At 32.0% G+C, this 21,338-nt stretch overlaps 1 long non-coding RNA gene across 1 annotated transcript; it reads left to right on the top strand.

Annotated features, from left to right (window-relative positions):
* The first annotated feature begins 1,241 nt into the window (after positions 1–1,241).
* LOC128222001 (uncharacterized) lies at positions 1,242–20,461 on the top strand. The gene is made up of 3 exons (XR_008259044.1): positions 1,242–1,351; positions 14,450–14,656; positions 20,418–20,461. It is a non-coding gene; the product is annotated as an uncharacterized LOC128222001 (long non-coding RNA).
* The last annotated feature ends 877 nt before the right edge of the window (positions 20,462–21,338 follow it).

Genomic DNA, 21,338 nt, shown 5'->3' with positions numbered 1-21,338 from the left:
ACCTAAAGATGAGAGAATACCATTACTAGTTTAATTTCAATGTGTTGGTGATTGATATTAAATTTTAAGCACGTATTCGTTTGTTATTTACTCGTTTCTTTGTACAAACTACGAGCAAGACCTAGTGTGCATTTTATATATAAATTGCTTCTCTGAAATATAGCAACATTAGATGAAAGTATAACTCAAATATTTCTTTGTTCGATTAAGATGCAAGGCGACGCTTTACAGTGCAACTTGTACAGAAATACGCCTGGTTAAAAGAAGAGATGACAGAATCCGTGGCCCGGAATGTTGCACAGAACTGTTTATCTCGGCGTTATTTGGAATATCTACAATTCAATTGCAATACACGACCACAATATGTTGGACATTTTCTTAAAATGGTTTGTTTATTCTTGCAGATATATAAACAAACAGTTCACATTATATATAACCTGTACTAAATATTATTTCGGATTTATTATAACATTTTATGACTTTATTTTACATTGTTCACATATTTAAGGTTCTTCGCTGTGGTAGACAACAGATTGAAAACGTATTTTTAAATGCATTGCAAATAGAAGGAACGGACGGTATTCGGTTTGCAAATGAAGTAGAGCAATCATTAGTCACAAGAGAGAAAATGAAAGGTATGCATAACTTCAGTTGCTTGTAAGATGTTGCAACGAATATCTACTTTATATTTATAAGTTCCGTTTTTTTTTTGTAGCATTCGAAGATTTGCAAAGGGAGAGGAATCAATATAATATCGGTGAAGATAGGCTGCCAAACGTCTGCTTTCATGGTTTTGAAGTTGAACTTTTAAATGACCATTTGTTTTCAAGACTTTTCTTCAGCTACAAAGAACATTCAGATATAGAAGAACTCGGTGGAAAAAGTTCCTTGTTTTTTGAAACATTTCGTAAATGTCAGGAAAACGTCTTTGATGATTTCGAAAGCATTTGCGATGCAAATGACATTTTCATTGATGAAAACGCACGGCGAGGTACACAAATTAACCATTTGTTAGAAAATATAAAGTACAACGAATGATCTAAAAAAAAGACCTATTGATGATCAATAATTTTTGTTTTACAGTTTACATAATAATTGTGGATAACTGCATAAATACCAACTGTCATTATCGAAATTACAAAGACAATTACAGGGGAAGGGGATTCAAACTGTTTGGAAGATCAACCTCTCATATGTAAAAACATTGTTCATAAATAATTTGATCAAGCCAAAACAAAACAGTCGCCTTAACAAGAACTACAATGCAGTTAAAACAATTGGTTTATTAAAAACAGTGGGAATACCGCCCTGACTCGGAGCGTATATATAGTGTGGATACTACCTTGACTCGGTATGTATAAAAAGTTGGGATACCGCCTTGACTCGAAATGTATAAATAGTGGGGTTACCGCCCTGACTCTGTTTGTATAAATAGTTGGCTACCGCCTTGTCGCGGTATTTACAAACAATGAGGATACCGCCATGACTCTGATGTGTATACAGTTGGGATACCGCCTTGACTCTGTATGTATAAATAGTGGGGAAACCGCCTTGATTCGGTATGTATAAATAGTGGGAAAACTGCCTTGACTCCGAATGTAAAAACAGTGGGGATTCCGCCCTGACTCGGCATGTATAAATAGTGGGCATACCGCCTTGACTCGGGATTTATAAATAAATGGGATATCGCCTTGACTCGGAATGTACAAATAGTGGAGATACCGCCTTGATCCGGAATGTATAAATATTGAGAATATCTCCTTGACTCGGGATATATAAATAGTGGGGATAACAACCTGACTCTGTTTGTATAAGTAGTAGGGAAACCGCCTTGACTCGGTATGTATAAATATTGGGGTTACCGCATTGACTCGGAATGTATAAATATTAGGGATATCTCCTTAACCCGGGATGTATAAATAATGGGGATACCAACCTGACACTGTTCGTATACATAGTAGGTAGACCGCCTTGACTCGATATGTATACATATTGGAGATACCGCCTTGACTCTGTAATGTATAAACATTGGGGATACCGCATTGACTCGGAATGTATAAATATTGGGGATACCGCCTTGACTCGAAATGTATAAATATTGGGGATACCGCCTTGACTCGGAATGAATACATATTGGGGATACCGCCTTGAGTTGGAATGCATAAATAGTAGGGATACCAACCTGGACTGTTTGTATAAATAGTGGGGATACCGCATTGACCTGGAATGTATAAACAGTGGGGATACCGCCTTTACTCGGGATGTGTAAAAAAGTAGGGATACCGCGTTGACTCGGGATGTATAAACAATGGAGATACCACCATGACTCGTGATGTATAAATAGTGGGGATACCGCCTTGACTCGTGATGTATAAATAGTGGGGATACCGCCTTGACTCGTGATGTATAAATAGTAGGGATACCGCCTTGACTCGTGATGTATAAATAGTGGGGATACCGCCTTGACTCGTGATGTATAAATAATAGGGATACCGCCTTGACTCGTGATGTATAAATAGTAAGGATACCGCCTTGACTCGTGATGTATAATCAGTGGGGATACCACCCTGACTCCGGATGTATCAATAGTTGGGATACCACCTTGCCTCGGGATGTATAAATAGGTGGGATACCACCCTGACTCGGGATGTATAATCAGTGGGGATACCACCCTGACTCGGGATGTATCAATAGTGGTGGTACCACCCTGACTCGGGATGTATAATCAGTGGGGATACCACCCTGACTCGGGATGTATCAATAGTTGGGATACCACCTTGCCTCGGGATGTATAAATAGGTGGGGGTACCACCCTGCCTCGGGATGAATCAATAGTTGGGATACCACCCTGACCCGGGATGTATAAATAGGTGGGGGTACCACCCTGACTCGGGATGCATCAATTGTTGGGAAACCACCCTGACTCGGGATGTATAAATAGTAAGGATACCGCCTTGACTCGGGATGTATAAATAGTAGAGATACCGCCTTGACTCGTGATGTATAATCAGTGGGGATACCACCCTGACTCCGGATGTATCAATAGTTGGGATACCACCTTGCCTCGGGATGTATAAATAGGTGGGGTACCATCCTAACTCGGGATGTGTAATCAGTGGGGATACCACCCTGACTCGAGATGTATCAATAGTGGTGGTACCACCCTGACTCGGGATGTATAATCAGTGGGGATACCACCCTGACTCGGGATGTATCAATAGTTGGGATACCACCATTCCTCGGGATGTATAAATAGGTGGGGGTACCACCCTGCCTCGGGATGAATCAATAGTTGGGATACCACCCTGACTCTGGATGTATAAATAGGTGGGGTACCACCCTGACTCGGGATGTATCAATTGTTGGGATACCACCCTGACTCGGGATGTATAAATAGGTGGGGGTACCACCCTGACTCGGGATGTATCAATAGTTCGGATACCACCCTGCCTTGGGATGTATCAATAGTTGGGATACCACCCTGACTCGGGATGTATCAATAGTTGGGATACCACCCTGACTCGGGATGTATCAATAGTTGGGATACCACCCTGACTCTTTTTTGTTTTGTAAGTTTCTGTATTACTTGTTAACGAATCGTAATTGGTCACATACACTGTAAAAATAACATCAATCAGTCAAAATTATTTGCACTCCTCTAGTTCTGCTTAATTGCATAAATGCATATAAAATATTTTTTTCACTCAGGACATAAGCGTGGTTACTATCAGTTGATAGTTGCACATTTCGAGGGCTCAGCGAAATATAATCGTTACTTCATTCGAAAAGAAAACTGAATGAAATCCTCGAATTGTGAAAAATAAATTCTTACGAATATATCTTTGATCTTTTTCAGATTCAGCTTTTGAAACAACGACATTGCTTTCCTCGGCACAAAAAACCCATGCCTCGCTCTCCAAGAGCTTAGATGCTTCAAGATCGTTTTGTAGACAACAGGATATACCTAGTACTAAAGGTGAGTGCAAAGTATGAATTAGAAATTAAATAGTGATATTGACCTCATTTTATTCATGTATCAGGTTTCAGGTTTCACGAAAATATGTAAACTGATTTCGCTATTTGACTTAGGCATGAAATTATTAGTTGCTATTTCCTTTAAATCTAAAGCATTTAGAGAGTTGTGTGCACATATAAATGCATGTTGTTTTAAACAAGATATATGGAATATATTTGTTTAGTAGTCATCAACAGGAAGAACTCAGAATGAATCCACAAAGTATGCTTATTACATGCCCAACTGCCTGAGATTAGAACTTTTGATATAAATGTTACATATCAACGCTTTTAAACCACACCTATGTATTTCACATTAGCAAAGTGTATCCTATCAGATATTTACACATGATGCCGTTTCTTACCATGTGGTTTAGGCCTTATATTTGTATATGAGTAACACGGAAGAATTCAATCACTAACATTTGTTTTAAACCAGCCATTGACAAATTATTGTCTTACTAAGATTGTACAGGTGTAAGTCTAAAATGGACTTTTAAATGTTGTGGTATATCGAGAAGGTCTGGATTAGAGATCAATGGCACTGAAAATAAATGTGTTTGTACGCATGCAAAATCTTTGGCGCATATACGAACAAAATGATGTGTTTGTTCATAAGTGGACTTTCACTTGTTCTGTTAATTGTATTAGAAATAGTAACTTTAATATATCGTTATATTTCACTGAAAGTCACAGGGACAATAGCTCAATAGCCAACACTTCAAATATACCCTTTTCTTTTTGTACACAATGTTTCGTATATTTTTTAGATAAGAGAACAATCACTGAAGTCATCATTGACGAGCCTTTAACTCCACGCTCATTGCAATCAATAGGTAAGAACGCGTAGTTTTTTATTATTTAAACTTTCAGAACTAATACCCTGCACTTTTTTATAATCTGCGAACATTAAAGATAATGTTGATAATAATTTGAAATGTTAGCAACAAAAATATATTGTCAAAGATGCAGAATAAAATTGCATAATGATCTTATTTTCATGAATACGACTGAAAACCTTTACTTAAAATCTACGTCGGAATATCTCCCTGAATAGGCTGTCTAGAAAATACCAAAAGAAATTTAAGTGTTAAGACATTTCCAAATAATACCGACAGAGTTTGGAATTTGACTCTACAACTTAAGGTATTAGCCATGTAATACAACTCGGGAAACATCGGGTAACATCGACATATATCGCCACTCGCCGTAACAGATCGCGACGAACATCGGGCGTATTCGGCCTGTACCGGATGTTGCTAGTTTTAGAAACAGAAGGTATTTCCCGGCTATTCATAGGTCAATAATGGAATTTCTACATCGTAGGATTCGGAAATATTGTGATGTTTTTCTCACGAATATACGTTTAAAATAAATAAACACTAAAAGTACACGCTGACAGTTGATTACGATACATCTAACAATTTGAGTCATTACAGTTAAACATGGATTATAAGTGAAATATACGCGTAAGAGAAGATTTTCTCTCGAAAAAACGAACTGTCAACACGGCATGGAACTGGGATATTCGTATCAAAGGGCTCTGAATGTAAGTATCCTTGAGCAGTTTTGTACGTTGATGTGTTCAAAAACGTTTGTTTTTTTTAATTTATCTTTAGAATTCTTAAATCATTTTATTAGCTATATGTTTAGACAGCATGTTCATATTTTACATGTACTTATGTACATGTTACATATTTTTATATGTACTTATGTACATAACTTATGTTTAAGATATAATATGAGTATGTAATCTTTAAATTGATTGTTTTATCTTAGAAAAATATTAGACTTAAAATTTTGTTTAAAAATGATGTGTTTTTGTACGTGACTTACTTCTAACATACCACAATAAATGTACATACCCGTTATTTGTTTACAAAATGCATATTTTCAAAATTAACCTGTGAAAAAAAGTTGTATGTGGTTTGGGGCTTGAAGCCGCATCTGCTAGGACACTATTGACATTCATTGGCTTGGTGTATGTCTCGTTAAAACCCCATACTGTTGTGAATCATTAGCAACCATATGCACAACAACTACACATTTGTGCCTACCAACCCTTACTCTTTGCTAAAACAGATATTAGTGCAGAATGTATAATACTTTTGCATTTGTATTTTACGGTGGTAGTTTCTGCTGGTTGATAATCAGAAGTCTAATTTCTTCCAGGCAGGAAAATGACTGAATATTACTTCTAGTCAACAACACTGGGTTATGAAGAATTCCAGCCTGCATTAAATACTATACAGTCGCATCTGATCGAGATGATGTGAGTATTTCATATAAAACATATTTGACTTGGTCTTTGTTTTTATAAACCTACTGTATTCAATAATGAAGTGGTGGTGGTGGTGTTGGTGGTGGTGGTGGTGGTGATGGTGGTCAAGTAGTGGTGGTGGTGGTGGTGGTGGTGGTGGTGGTGGTGGTGGTGGTGATGATGATGATGATGATGATGATGATGATGATGATGATGATGATGATGATGATGATGATGATGATGATGATGATGATGATGGTGATGATGATGATGATGATGATGATGATGATGATGATGATGATGATGATGATGATGATGATGAATTTTATTGATAAATTTAATAATTTTCTTTATATATATATATATACATGTATGTATCAGCTTGTTGTTGTTTTTTCATAATAATGTCGAGAAATATTAAACTGTATATATTTTATTTTGTATATGTATGGCAGTATAATTATCTATACTAATTAGTTAGAAAGCCTTTAAAGTACAACTTTTTTCCTTTACAGCACTAAACATTCTTGATGGGTAAAGTACCTGAAGGTGCATGAAAACCAAATCAGCATTGACTCAGCATTGATTCAGCATTGAGTAGTTATCATCTGTGCACACACTTCAAGTACAAAGCATGGGAACAGACCAAACTTCAAATGTTGAAGAGTGAAGAATTATTGTGAAAAAAACTAATTGTTAGAATACCAATGACAAAATAAAACAGATATACATCAAATTACCCACAGAGATTGTTTACATGTTATAATATTAAAAAAAACATTAGTTGAGAACTTTCACTCTGATATTTTTGGAGGGGCGAGCCCACTTAGTGTTTTTGTTTCTTCACATATTTTAGTTTAAAAGTACACTCATTTGTTTTAAACTCTGTATTCTGAGTTAGTATCATAAGTAAAATTCATTTATTTGAAAGTGTACATTTTATGAATAAGTCCAATTAAGCTTTATAATTTTTTACAAGAAAAAGGTTGATTTTTAAGCATTTTAGTAGCTATAAAAATGTATGGTAACATGACATTATGTTTATTTTCTTCAAAACTGGACGGTAAACTATCATAAATTGTCTTTTAAATTGTTCAATAGACATCATAGATAATATCTAAAATGATTTCAGCAGCTTGCCTTATAGTTAACTATTTTTTTATGAATTTTATAAAACTGCTATATATTTTCAAACATCGAAAAACTGCTCTTTTCCGAAGAATCATAAGATCAATCAAAATGATTTTTTTCCATGTGTATCAATAATGTGTTCGTTTGAACTTTAGTTTTCTGTTAACTGAAGTTTATTTTACCAGAAACTGTTGTGTTTATTTCATAATCACTGATAATGCGAAAAAAAATCAAATATAGACAAAATATTTACTTGTCGCTCTTTGTAGCCCTTGGAGTTTGGGGGTGGGTGTAATGAAACATAAATAACTTTTTTAATTCACGGTAAAAAATCTTCAAAATGTGGATAAAAGTCCCATAGTGTACCGTGATTATAACTATGTTGTCGGTTAAAGCTTTTAAAAAAGTGTGTATTACGCGGCTAATACCTTAAATGATAAAACGTATCAATGATATAATTGTTTACAGCTGAGTATTAAAACATGGATTTTAACCATGCTGAACACAATTTAAAAGCTCAAACGACAATGAAGTAGATATATAAACGTACAAGCACCACAAACAAACCAATCATTTATAGAAATAGCTTACAAAATACACGATGGAATACCGCCTTGGAACGGCCAGAGAAACACAAGTCCACTGTGACACGCGTTTAAATGGCAATATGACACGGTCTTGATTACACTTAAAATATTTGATTGCTTTTAGCATCTGTTTACAGCTTAATCTGTATCATGACATTTTCTTATTAGTGTTAACAAAAGCTATAATTTATTTTCGGGTTTTCAACCAAGTATTTTTCTGTATAACAAAAGTGAAATATGGAGTCAATTTAGTGTGGTCAGAAAATATATCACTTCGCATCTTTGGAAGCAATTTCACTGAAGTAAATGTCTAATTGGTTATACGTTTTATTCCTTTCTTTGTTCTGCTGATCAAGTTTTTTTCTCTATATTTTGAACAGAAAACGACGCATTGAAAATACAGCAAAATTATGACTTCATATTTAAAGCTGTGAAACAGCAGTTTTTAAAGTAAACAGTAAATTGTCTATGCTAAAATATCTACTAGATTTCATCTTAGTATTCATTCGTATTATAAACGGAAGTAATATATCGATTAGATATGTAGGTTGTTTTAAATTATTACATGTTTGTGCTAATTTTTTTATGGTAAAAGTATGTGATGAAAAGGAATTGACAATCGTTGTCATATAAAACACACTTTTATCCAACTCGTACAGAAAGGTATGTTATTAAGCTGGCCAAAGACTCGAATACTTACATTCCCTGATCTCGTTGAATAAAAGTGTATATTAATTAACAAAATGTATTGCAAATACGACACTTAATGTAGAAAACTGTAAGCCTGATCATTTTATAAATGAGTACATATAGAGAAATGACTTCTCTTAAATGGTTCTCAAAATATCCCCACAAAATTCCATACATTTCTGGTTTATAAAACATTGTGTGGACAACAGGTTTTTTAGACATTATCTGAGACTCTGGCATAGTTTTATAACTTTTTTTTTCTCAATTATAAAATCCCTTAAACATGCTACGCCTTTAAAGTATGAACGCTATTTCCTATCAAATAAGAATCAAACAAATATCACATCTTGCAGCTAAGCTTAGTAAACACTATTATAAATTTGTACATGCAATTTTCAAATTTTAATAATTACAATGATGAGCTTACATTTAATACACAAAATGACTTAATGTGATTGTTGAAGAAGATGTATTTTTTGTCCATAAGCTGACAATAAGATGAACAGTTACATAAATCATCATTCTACATTATATATATAGTGAGTTTTGTTTAACTGGTTATAGAATTTGCATTCAATAAAATGCTTGCATAAAAAATGTTAATTCGAGTAAAGGACAGAATAGGCTCACAATACAGACTGATGAAAGATATCAGATGAAAATGATGTTATTTTAAATCCTCTGCCACAAACGGCATGAAACAAAATCATTTATGAATTAACCAACAGTATAAATTAAATTTAAGAACCAAACTTACACACAATACTACAGTTTTGATTCATTTGCCTTTTATCTGATGATATCAAACATCAAATAATCAATCTAATGAAGTATATAGTGTATGTCCTCAATATTGAAGTTTGTGAATATTAGGTTTATAATTCAATTATTATTGGGCGGACACCATTTTTAAATTTTTTAGTAAGAGTGACCTTGACCTTAGCCCCACCCCACTCAAAAGCAATCCCCAGCTAGCTCTTTACATAAGCTACCCACACACCAAGTTTAATTAATATATATCATTGCTATCAAAAGTTATTTGGCAAAAATCATTTGGCAAAAATCATTCTTCTATTTCAAGTAACAGTGACATTGACCGTAGACCCTCCCCAATCAAAAGCAATTCAAAGCTAGCTCTTTACATGCTATCTACGCACCAAGTTTCACCAATATCTGTCAATCCTAACTAAAGTTATTGGGCGGAAACCATTTTTCAATTTTTAGTAATAGTGACCTTGACCTTAGCCTCTCCACACTCAAAAGCAATTCCAAGCTAGCTCTTCACATAAGCTACCTACACACTAAGTTTCATCAATATCTATCAATGCTAACTTATGTTATTGGACAGAAACCATTTTTCTATTTTTAGTAACAGGCGACCTTGACCTTAGCCCCACCACCCTCAAAAGCAATCTTAAGCTAGCTCTGTACATAAGCTACCTACACACCAAGTTTCATCAATATCGGTCGATGCTAACTAATGTTATTGGGCAGAAACCATTTTTCTATTTTAAGTAATAGTGACCTTGACCATTTTTCTATTTTAAGTAAAAGTGATCTTGACCTTAGCTCCTCCCCACTCAAAAGCAATCCCAAGCTAGCTCTTCACATAAGCAACTTACACACCAAGTTTCATCAATATCTATCAATTTTAACTAAAGTTATTGGGCAGAAACCATTTTAGTAACAGTGACCTTGACCTTAGTCCCACCCACCCTCAAAAGCAATCCCAAGCTAGCTCTTCCCATAAGCTACCTACACACCAAGTTACATCAATATCTATCAATGCTAACTAAATTTATTGAACAGAAACCAATGTTTGACGCACGCCCGAAAACGACAACCTCATTCTAATAACCCAATTTTCGTTGAAAACCTGGTTAAAAATAAAATTAGGGCATCTTTGTTCATTTCACCTTTACAATAAATATCCGTCTTGTTTTTTAATAGCCGAATCGACTTTAAGCCCGTATAAACACTTGATTGAATTAAACATTTAGAGCATAACGTTAATTAATGATGCTGACAAGGATTGTGTTCGATCGTCAAGCAGTCACTGTCACAGACTCCCTTCCACAATTTGTATGACCTATTTAGCGGGTATCAAAGGATGTATCCATCCTCAAAAGAGATATAGAAGTTATCTGTTGCAGCACGTATCCAATTTTGAAACTGAATTTGATTTCATTCTAATAAATACTTTTTTTTCAGATTCAGCACGCTTTCTGAATACATAAAAACGGTACGCGAGTTAAGAGGAAAGAAAGCATATCCTCTTAAACTGTTTGAAGGAAACTTTGTCTCAAAATATGGTAAGTAAATAATATTACTACAAGTGCGAGCACCCTTTTTTCCGATATTCCTGTTCAAAATAAGCTAATTTAATCAATCTGTGACGGTTGTCCACCGTGTGATGTCAACATTTGTTTTCTGTTTTAGAAAGAAAATATACCGCTTTTACAACGAACATTTTGGCATTGATCTGTTTCAATGTGGAAGACAATTAAAGTTAACGTATCAGTATAACATATATTTGGAACAAATTAAGTGTACGTCCTTTTATTTACAACACAAGTGTATTCAAACATTTAAACATGAGGCTTTTAAGTTTCATTGTAGACTTCACATTTCTTGGAATGAATTATGTCTTTGCTAATGAATTATACATATACATCATTTATTCCTCACTCAACAATAAATGTCTCTTGGTAATTAGACAAAAACTGAAAGTACTAAAGCTTGAAACCTACATGTATGGGTGAACGTTACATTTGTGTTAAAAATTCGTTGGCGGCATAAATACACATTCCTTAATTATAGTGATAACTTTGTTTTTGAAAACGGGAACACATTGAGACAAAGGCAACAGAAGACATACAAACATAACACACTTCTTATTTCCAATGTAGTATTCTTGAAAAAGCATTCACACATTAATCGATGTAATACAAACCAGTCATAAATTAGAAATACGAACCTATGAACGCATATCACAAGAACGCATACGCGCGCACAAAATAATATATAATGTATCGATCCAACTAAATCACCACTTAGACATAAACATAAGGAGTGAATACATTCCAACATAAATAAACGAAAACGTCAAGATTACAACCTATTGGTCTTTGTTTTTATAAACCTACTGTATTCAATAATGAAGTGGTGGTGGTGGTGTTGGTGGTGGTGGTGGTGGTGATGGTGGTCAAGTAGTGGTGGTGGTGGTGGTGGTGGTGGTGGTGGTGGTGATGATGATGATGATGATGATGATGATGATGATGATGATGATGATGATGATGATGATGATGATGATGATGATGATGATGATGATGATGATGATGATGATGATGATGATGATGATGATGATGATGAATTTTATTGATAAATTTAATAATTTTCTTTATATATATATATATACATGTATGTATCAGCTTGTTGTTGTTTTTTCAAAATAATGTCGAGAAATATTAAACTGTATATATTTTATTTTGTATATGTATGGCAGTATAATTATCTATACTAATTAGTTAGAAAGGCTTTAAAGTACAACTTTTATCCTCTACAGCACTAAACATTCTTGATGGGTAAAGTACCTGAAGGTGCATGAAAACCAAATCAGCATTGACTCAGCATTGATTCAGCATTGAGTAGTTATCATCTGTGCACACACTTCAAGTACAAAGCATGGGAACAGACCAAACTTCAAATGTTGAAGAGTGAAGAATTATTGTGAAAAAAACTAATTGTTAGAATACCAATGACAAAATAAAACAGATATACATCAAATTACCCACAGAGATTGTTTACATGTTATAATATTAAAAAAAACATTAGTTGAGAACTTTCACTCTGATATTTTTGGAGGGGCGAGCCCACTTAGTGTTTTTGTTTCTTCACATATTTTAGTTTAAAAGTACACTCATTTGTTTTAAACTCTGTATTCTGAGTTAGTATCATAAGTAAAATTCATTTATTTGAAAGTGTACATTTTATGAATAAGTCCAATTAAGCTTTATAATTTTTTACAAGAAAAAGGTTGATTTTTAAGCATTTTAGTAGCTATAAAAATGTATGGTAACATGACATTATGTTTATTTTCTTCAAAACTGGACGGTAAACTATCATAAATTGTCTTTTAAATTGTTCAATAGACATCATAGATAATATCTAAAATGATTTCAGCAGCTTGCCTTATAGTTAACTATTTTTTTATGAATTTTATAAAACTGCTATATATTTTCAAACATCGAAAAACTGCTCTTTTCCGAAGAATCATAAGATCAATCAAAATGATTTTTTTCCATGTGTATCAATAATGTGTTCGTTTGAACTTTAGTTTTCTGTTAACTGAAGTTTATTTTACCAGAAACTGTTGTGTTTATTTCATAATCACTGATAATGCGAAAAAAAATCAAATATAGACAAAATATTTACTTGTCGCTCTTTGTAGCCCTTGGAGTTTGGGGGTGGGTGTAATGAAACATAAATAACTTTTTTAATTCACGGTAAAAAATCTTCAAAATTTGGATAAAAGTCCCATAGTGTACCGTGATTATAACTATGTTGTCGGTTAAAGCTTTTAAAAAAGTGTGTATTACGCGGCTAATACCTTAAATGATAAAACGTATCAATGATATAATTGTTTACAGCTGAGTATTAAAACATGGATATTAACCATGCTGAACACAATTTAAAAGCTCAAACGACAATGAAGTAGATATATAAACGTACAAGCACCACAAACAAACCAATCATTTATAGAAATAGCTTACAAAATACACGATGGAATACCGCCTTGGAACGGCCAGAGAAACACAAGTCCACTGTGACACGCGTTTAAATGGCAATATGACACGGTCTTGATTACACTTAAAATATTTGATTGCTTTTAGCATCTGTTTACAGCTTAATCTGTATCATGACATTTTCTTATTAGTGTTAACAAAAGCTATAATTTATTTTCGGGTTTTCAACCAAGTATTTTTCTGTATAACAAAAGTGAAATATGGAGTCAATTTAGTGTGGTCAGAAAATATATCACTTCGCATCTTTGGAAGCAATTTCACTGAAGTAAATGTCTAATTGGTTATACGTTTTATTCCTTTCTTTGTTCTGCTGATCAAGTTTTTTTCTCTATATTTTGAACAGAAAACGACGCATTGAAAATACAGCAAAATTATGACTTCATATTTAAAGCTGTGAAACAGCAGTTTTTAAAGTAAACAGTAAATTGCCTATGCTAAAATATCTACTAGATTTCATCTTAGTATTCATTCGTATTATAAACGGAAGTAATATATCGATTAGATATGTAGGTTGTTTTAAATTATTACATGTTTGTGCTAATTTTTTTATGGTAAAAGTATGTGATGAAAAGGAATTGACAATCGTTGTCATATAAAACACACTTTTATCCAACTCGTACAGAAAGGTATGTTATTAAGCTGGCCAAAGACTCGAATACTTACATTCCCTGATCTCGTTGAATAAAAGTGTATATTAATTAACAAAATGTATTGCAAATACGACACTTAATGTAGAAAACTGTAAGCCTGATCATTGATACATTCCCTTCTCATAAAGGTCCAGGATGCATTTAAATATTGTGGTGGAAACATATAAAATCTGGATTCTAATCAATTTATTTTTTGACTTAATGGGACGTAAGAAAAACTTTTATAACAGTAACAATTAATTCCATTATTGTTCTAAACGTCTTATTGCAGTACAATATTGTAAATACAACAATAAACGCTCATTTTGTCAGGAATTGAAACTATCCACACGAATGAAGGATCGCTTGTAATGATATTGAAACTTACGGAGGATCACTCGCTTACAAATCTCAAAGACAAATGTGAGGATGGCAGCATAGGCGACGTCTTGATCGATCTTTTACAGAGGAAAGATGTACGTGAACGACTTGATCCTGACACGTACGATTTCAAAATGACAATCCATGCAACAAGGGAAGGTAATTGCTCGCCCTTATTCATGTAAAGTGTCCAATACGCAAATTTGCTCGTTAAGCAAAATGGGATGTTTAAATCTAACATTGCATCGTTGGGTATTGAAAATTGTGATTACTTACGTCGGTCGACTCTCTAATACTACAGTCCAATTGTAGACATCTTCCAACCTGTGGGACAATACGTCATATTGAAAATAGCGTCTAAGATAGTCGTGTATAAGAAACGGTATCGTGACAATTCAATTGTACTAAATTCGAATTTGCAATTATTCAAAAAAGGAAATAATATAATTTAATTATGATACTGATGTGTTCTGAGTTACATTTTAACGTATCTATAATGAGATATAAATGATTAATATACGTTTGTATATAGTTGTTCGATCATCATAAAGTTGTTCGATCATCATAAAGTTGTTCGATCATCATAAAGTTGTTCGATCATCATATAGTTGTTGGATCATCATAAAGTTGTTAGATCATCATATAGTTGTTGGATCATCATAAAGTTGTTAGATCATCATAAAGTTGTTAGATCATCATAAAGTTGTTAGATCATCATAAAGTTGTTAGATCATCATAAAGTTGTTAGATCATCATAAAGTTGTTAGATCATCATAAAGTTGTTAGATCATCATAAAGTTGTTAGATCATCATATAGTTGTTAGATCATCATAAAGTTGTTAGATCATCATAAAGTTGTTAGATCATCATAAAGTTGTTAGATCATCATAAAGTTGTTAGATCATCATAAAGTTGTTAGATCATCATATAGTTGTTAGATCATCATAAAGTTGTTAGATCATCATAAAGTTGTTAGATCATCATAAAGTTGTTAGATCATCATAAAGTTGTTAGATCATCATATAGTTGTTAGATCATCATAAAGTTGTTAGATCATCATAAAGTTGTTAGATCATCATATAGTTGTTAGATCATCATAAAGTTGTTAGATCATCATAAAGTTGTTAGATCATCATATAGTTGTTAGATCATCATAAAGTTGTTAGATCATCATAAAGTTGTTAGATCATCATAAAGTTGTTAGATCATCATATAGTTGTTAGATCATCATAAAGTTGTTAGATCATCATATAGTTGTTAGATCATCATATAGTTGTTCGATCATCATAAAGTTGTTAGATCATCATATAGTTGTTAGATCATCATAAAGTTGTTAGATCATCATAAAGTTGTTAGATCATCATATAGTTGTTCGATCATCATAAAGTTGTTAGATCATCATAAAGTTGTTAGATCATCATAAAGTTGTTAGATCATCATATAGTTGTTAGATCATCATATAGTTGTTAGATCATCATAAAGTTGTTAGATCATCATAAAGTTGTTAGATCATCATAATGTTGTTAGATCATCATAATGTTGTTAGATCATCATAAAGTTGTTAGATCATCATATAGTTGTTAGATCATCATAAAGTTGTTAGATCATCATAAAGTTGTTAGATCATCATAAAGTTGTTAGATCATCATATAGTTGTTAGATCATCATATAGTTGTTAGATCATCATAAAGTTGTTAGATCATCATAAAGTTGTTAGATCATCATAAAGTTGTTCGATCATCATAAAGTTGTTAGATCATCATATAGTTGTTCGATCATCATAAAGTTGTTAGATCATCATATAGTTGTTAGATCATCATATAGTTGTTAGATCATCATAAAGTTGTTAGATCATCATAAAGTTGTTCGATCATCATAAAGTTGTTCGATCATCATAAAGTTGTTAGATCATCATAAAGTTGTTCGATCATCATAAAGTTGTTAGATCATCATAAAGTTGTTAGATCATCATAATGTTGTTAGATCATCATAAAGTTGTTAGATCATCATAAAGTTGTTAGATCATCATATAGTTGTTCGATCATCATAAAGTTGTTAGATCATCATAAAGTTGTTAGATCATCATAAAGTTGTTAGATCATCATAAAGTTGTTAGATCATCATATAGTTGTTAGATCATCATAAAGTTGTTAGATCATCATAAAGTTGTTAGATCATCATATAGTTGTTAGATCATCATAAAGTTGTTAGATCATCATATAGTTGTTAGATCATCATAAAGTTGTTAGATCATCATATAGTTGTTAGATCATCATAAAGTTGTTAGATCATCATAAAGTTGTTAGATCATCATATAGTTGTTAGATCATCATAAAGTTGTTAGATCATCATAAAGTTGTTAGATCATCATATAGTTGTTAGATCATCATATAGTTGTTAGATCATCATATAGTTGTTGGATCATCATATAGTTGTTAGATCATCATATAGTTGTTGGATCATCATATAGTTGTTGGATCATCATATAGTTGTTGGATCATCATAAAGTTGTTAGATCATCATATAGTTGTTAGATCATCATAAAGTTGTTAGATCATCATATAGTTGTTAGATCATCATAAAGTTGTTAGATCATCATATAGTTGTTAGATCATCATAAAGTTGTTAGATCATCATAAAGTTGTTAGATCATCATATAGTTGTTGGATCATCATATAGTTGTTAGATCATCATAAAGTTGTTAGATCATCATATAGTTGTTAGATCATCATAAAGTTGTTAGATCATCATAAAGTTGTTAGATCATCATAAAGTTGTTAGATCATCATAAAGTTGTTAGATCATCATAAAGTTGTTAGATCATCATATAGTTTTTAGATCATCATAAAGTTGTTAGATCATCATAAAGTTGTTAGATCATCATATAGTTGTTGGATCATCATATAGTTGTTAGATCATCATAAAGTTGTTGGATCATCATATAGTTGTTAGATCATCATAAAGTTGTTGGATCATCATAAAGTTGTTAGATCATCATAAAGTTGTTAGATCATCATAAAGTTGTTAGATCATCATAAAGTTGTTAGATCATCATAAAGTTGTTCGATCATCATATAGTTGTTAGATCATCATAAAGTTGTTAGATCATCATAAAGTTGTTAGATCATCATAAAGTTGTTAGATCATCATATAGTTGTTAGATCATCATAAAGTTGTTAGATCATCATAAAGTTGTTAGATCATCATAAAGTTGTTAGATCATCATAAAGTTGTTAGATCATCATATAGTTGTTAGATCATCATAAAGTTGTTAGATCATCATATAGTTGTTAGATCATCATAAAGTTGTTAGATCATCATATAGTTGTTGGATCATCATAAAGTTGTTAGATCATCATAAAGTTGTTAGATCATCATAAAGTTGTTAGATCATCATAAAGTTGTTAGATCATCATATAGTTGTTAGATCATCATATAGTTGTTGGATCATCATAAAGTTGTTAGATCATCATATAGTTGTTGGATCATCATAAAGTTGTTAGATCATCATAAAGTTGTTAGATCATCATAAAGTTGTTAGATCATCATAAAGTTGTTAGATCATCATATAGTTGTTAGATCATCATAAAGTTGTTAGATCATCATATAGTTGTTAGATCATCATATAGTTGTTAGATCATCATATAGTTGTTAGATCATCATAAAGTTGTTAGATCATCATATAGTTGTTGGATCATCATAAAGTTGTTAGATCATCATATAGTTGTTGGATCATCATAAAGTTGTTAGATCATCATATAGTTGTTGGATCATCATAAAGTTGTTAGATCATCATATAGTTGTTAGATCATCATATAGTTGTTAGATCATCATAAAGTTGTTAGATCATCATATAGTTGTTCGATCATCATAAAGTTGTTAGATCATCATAAAGTTGTTAGATCATCATAAAGTTGTTAGATCATCATATAGTTGTTAGATCATCATAAAGTTGTTAGATCATCATAAAGTTGTTAGATCATCATATAGTTGTTAGATCATCATAAAGTTGTTAGATCATCATATAGTTGTTAGATCATCATATAGTTGTTAGATCATCATATAGTTGTTGGATCATCATAAAGTTGTTAGATCATCATAAAGTTGTTAGATCATCATAAAGTTGTTAGATCATCATAAAGTTGTTAGATCATCATATAGTTGTTAGATCATCATATAGTTGTTGGATCATCATAAAGTTGTTAGATCATCATATAGTTGTTGGATCATCATATAGTTGTTAGATCATCATAAAGTTGTTAGATCATCATAAAGTTGTTAGATCATCATAAAGTTGTTAGATCATCATATAGTTGTTAGATCATCATAAAGTTGTTAGATCATCATATAGTTGTTAGATCATCATAAAGTTGTTAGATCATCATATAGTTGTTAGATCATCATAAAGTTGTTAGATCATCATATAGTTGTTGGATCATCATAAAGTTGTTAGATCATCATATAGTTGTTGGATCATCATAAAGTTGTTAGATCATCATATAGTTGTTAGATCATCATGAAGTTGTTAGATCATCATAAAGTTGTTAGATCATCATATAGTTGTTAGATCATCATAAAGTTGTTAGATCATCATATAGTTGTTCGATCATCATATAGTTGTTAGATCATCATAAAGTTGTTCGATCATCATATAGTTGTTAGATCATCATATAGTTGTTAGATCATCATAAAGTTGTTAGATCATCATATAGTTGTTAGATCATCATAAAGTTGTTAGATCATCATAAAGTTGTTAGATCATCATAAAGTTGTTAGATCATCATAAAGTTGTTAGATCATCATATAGTTGTTCGATCATCATAAAGTTGTTAGATCATCATAAAGTTGTTAGATCATCATAAAGTTGTTAGATCATCATAAAGTTGTTAGATCATCATAAAGTTGTTAGATCATCATAAAGTTGTTAGATCATCATAAAGTTGTTCGATCATCATATAGTTGTTAGATCATCATATAGTTGTTAGATCATCATAAAGTTGTTAGATCATCATATAGTTGTTAGATCATCATATAGTTAATAGATCATCATATAGTTGTTAGATCATCATAAAGTTGTTAGATCATCATATAGTTAATAGATCATCATATAGTTGTTGGATCATCATAAAGTTGTTAGATCATCATAAAGTTGTTAGATCATCATAAAGTTGTTAGATCATCATATAGTTGTTAGATCATCATATAGTTGTTAGATCATCATAAAGTTGTTAGATCATCATAAAGTTGTTAGATCATCATATAGTTGTTAGATCATCATATAGTTGTTAGATCATCATAAAGTTGTTAGATCATCATATAGTTGTTAGATCATCATATAGTTGTTGGATCATCATAAAGTTGTTAGATCATCATATAGTTGTTAGATCATCATATAGTTGTTAGATCATCATAAAGTTGTTAGATCATCATAAAGTTGTTAGATCATCATATAGTTGTTAGATCATCATAAAGTTGTTAGATCATCATAAAGTTGTTAGATCATCATAAAGTTGTTAGATCATCATATAGTTGTTAGATCATCATATAGTTGTTAGATCATCATAAAGTTGTTAGATCATCATATAGTTAATAGATCATCATATAGTTGTTGGATCATCATAAAGTTGTTAGATCATCATATAGTTGTTGGATCATCATAAAGTTGTTAGATCATCATAAAGTTGTTAGATCATCATATAGTTGTTGGATCATCATAAAGTTGTTAGATCATCATATAGTTGTTGGATCATCATAAAGTTGTTAGATCATCATATAGTTGTTGGATCATCATATGCTACTAACCCTTGATTAAACCATTTTCAAAATAATAACAAATAATAAATTGAAACGATAAAAACATTGTACAACATTTACATTATAAAACTTGTTAAATTAAATATAATCCGCATGATGTCTTCAGATGCTCACTTTGTTGAAATGAAGATTGACGGAACCATGTTCGCCAAAAAAGGTATTTTTAATAATTTCATCAAATCATTTTTTAAGAAATGCTGTCAATCTGAGGAAAAGGAAACCTCATACATCACCGCACGTGAATATTGAATAATGATTTTAAAAAGTAAATCATGGACAATGTTCCAATGATAAGGCGATCACTTTCTTGTTAAACATTTTGAAGAGCATGTGTCATGCTTTACATTGTTTTCAGTTTATGATAACGATCACGTACTTTGTGCTTTTATGCATGCGTAATATACCATTCTCCAGAAAATATATCACTACGCATGAATTAAGCAATTATATTTGAAAATAAATGTAACTTAATTGGCAATATTACAGCAGTTCATGCATTTATTTCTGACTTTGTTTAAATTAGAATGTTCTATTTAAACAGAAACCTTTAGAAAGATGTTTAATAAATAATATGTTTAAAGATGCACCCCTACTCCTAAATATGATGTACCACACTAAATACAATTGTTTAAAAAATACCAAAAAGGATGAATAAATGTCAAAAACAATGCTTCTTATGAAGGATACCGTAATGAATTTGAAAGAAATGTGCAGAAAACAGCAGGATATTTCTACCTAATGAGACAATAGTTTATCACTTTTAGTGTGTCAGTTTAAAGTTGAAAATAATAGTTGATATACATCTTGTTCCTGGTTTGATTACAAATCTATTAGTATGGTTGTATTGTTTCACTGCATTTTTGGTTTACTTTCTAGAGCGGATGTGCATTTATCGAACCGAGGATGACCCTAACGAATTATCTTCCGACAATCGATTTCAAGGGCACCCACTTTACATTTGCGAAGAGCTTGAAATTTCTGATCATTTGTTGAATATCTTAGAAAAGAGAAATCTTGTTCCAAGGGA

The sequence above is a fragment of the Mya arenaria genome, chromosome 16 (assembly GCF_026914265.1).
Source record: "Mya arenaria isolate MELC-2E11 chromosome 16, ASM2691426v1".
NCBI classification, from domain to species: domain Eukaryota; kingdom Metazoa; phylum Mollusca; class Bivalvia; order Myida; family Myidae; genus Mya; species Mya arenaria.
This window is presented reverse-complemented; position numbering and strand designations above follow the sequence as displayed.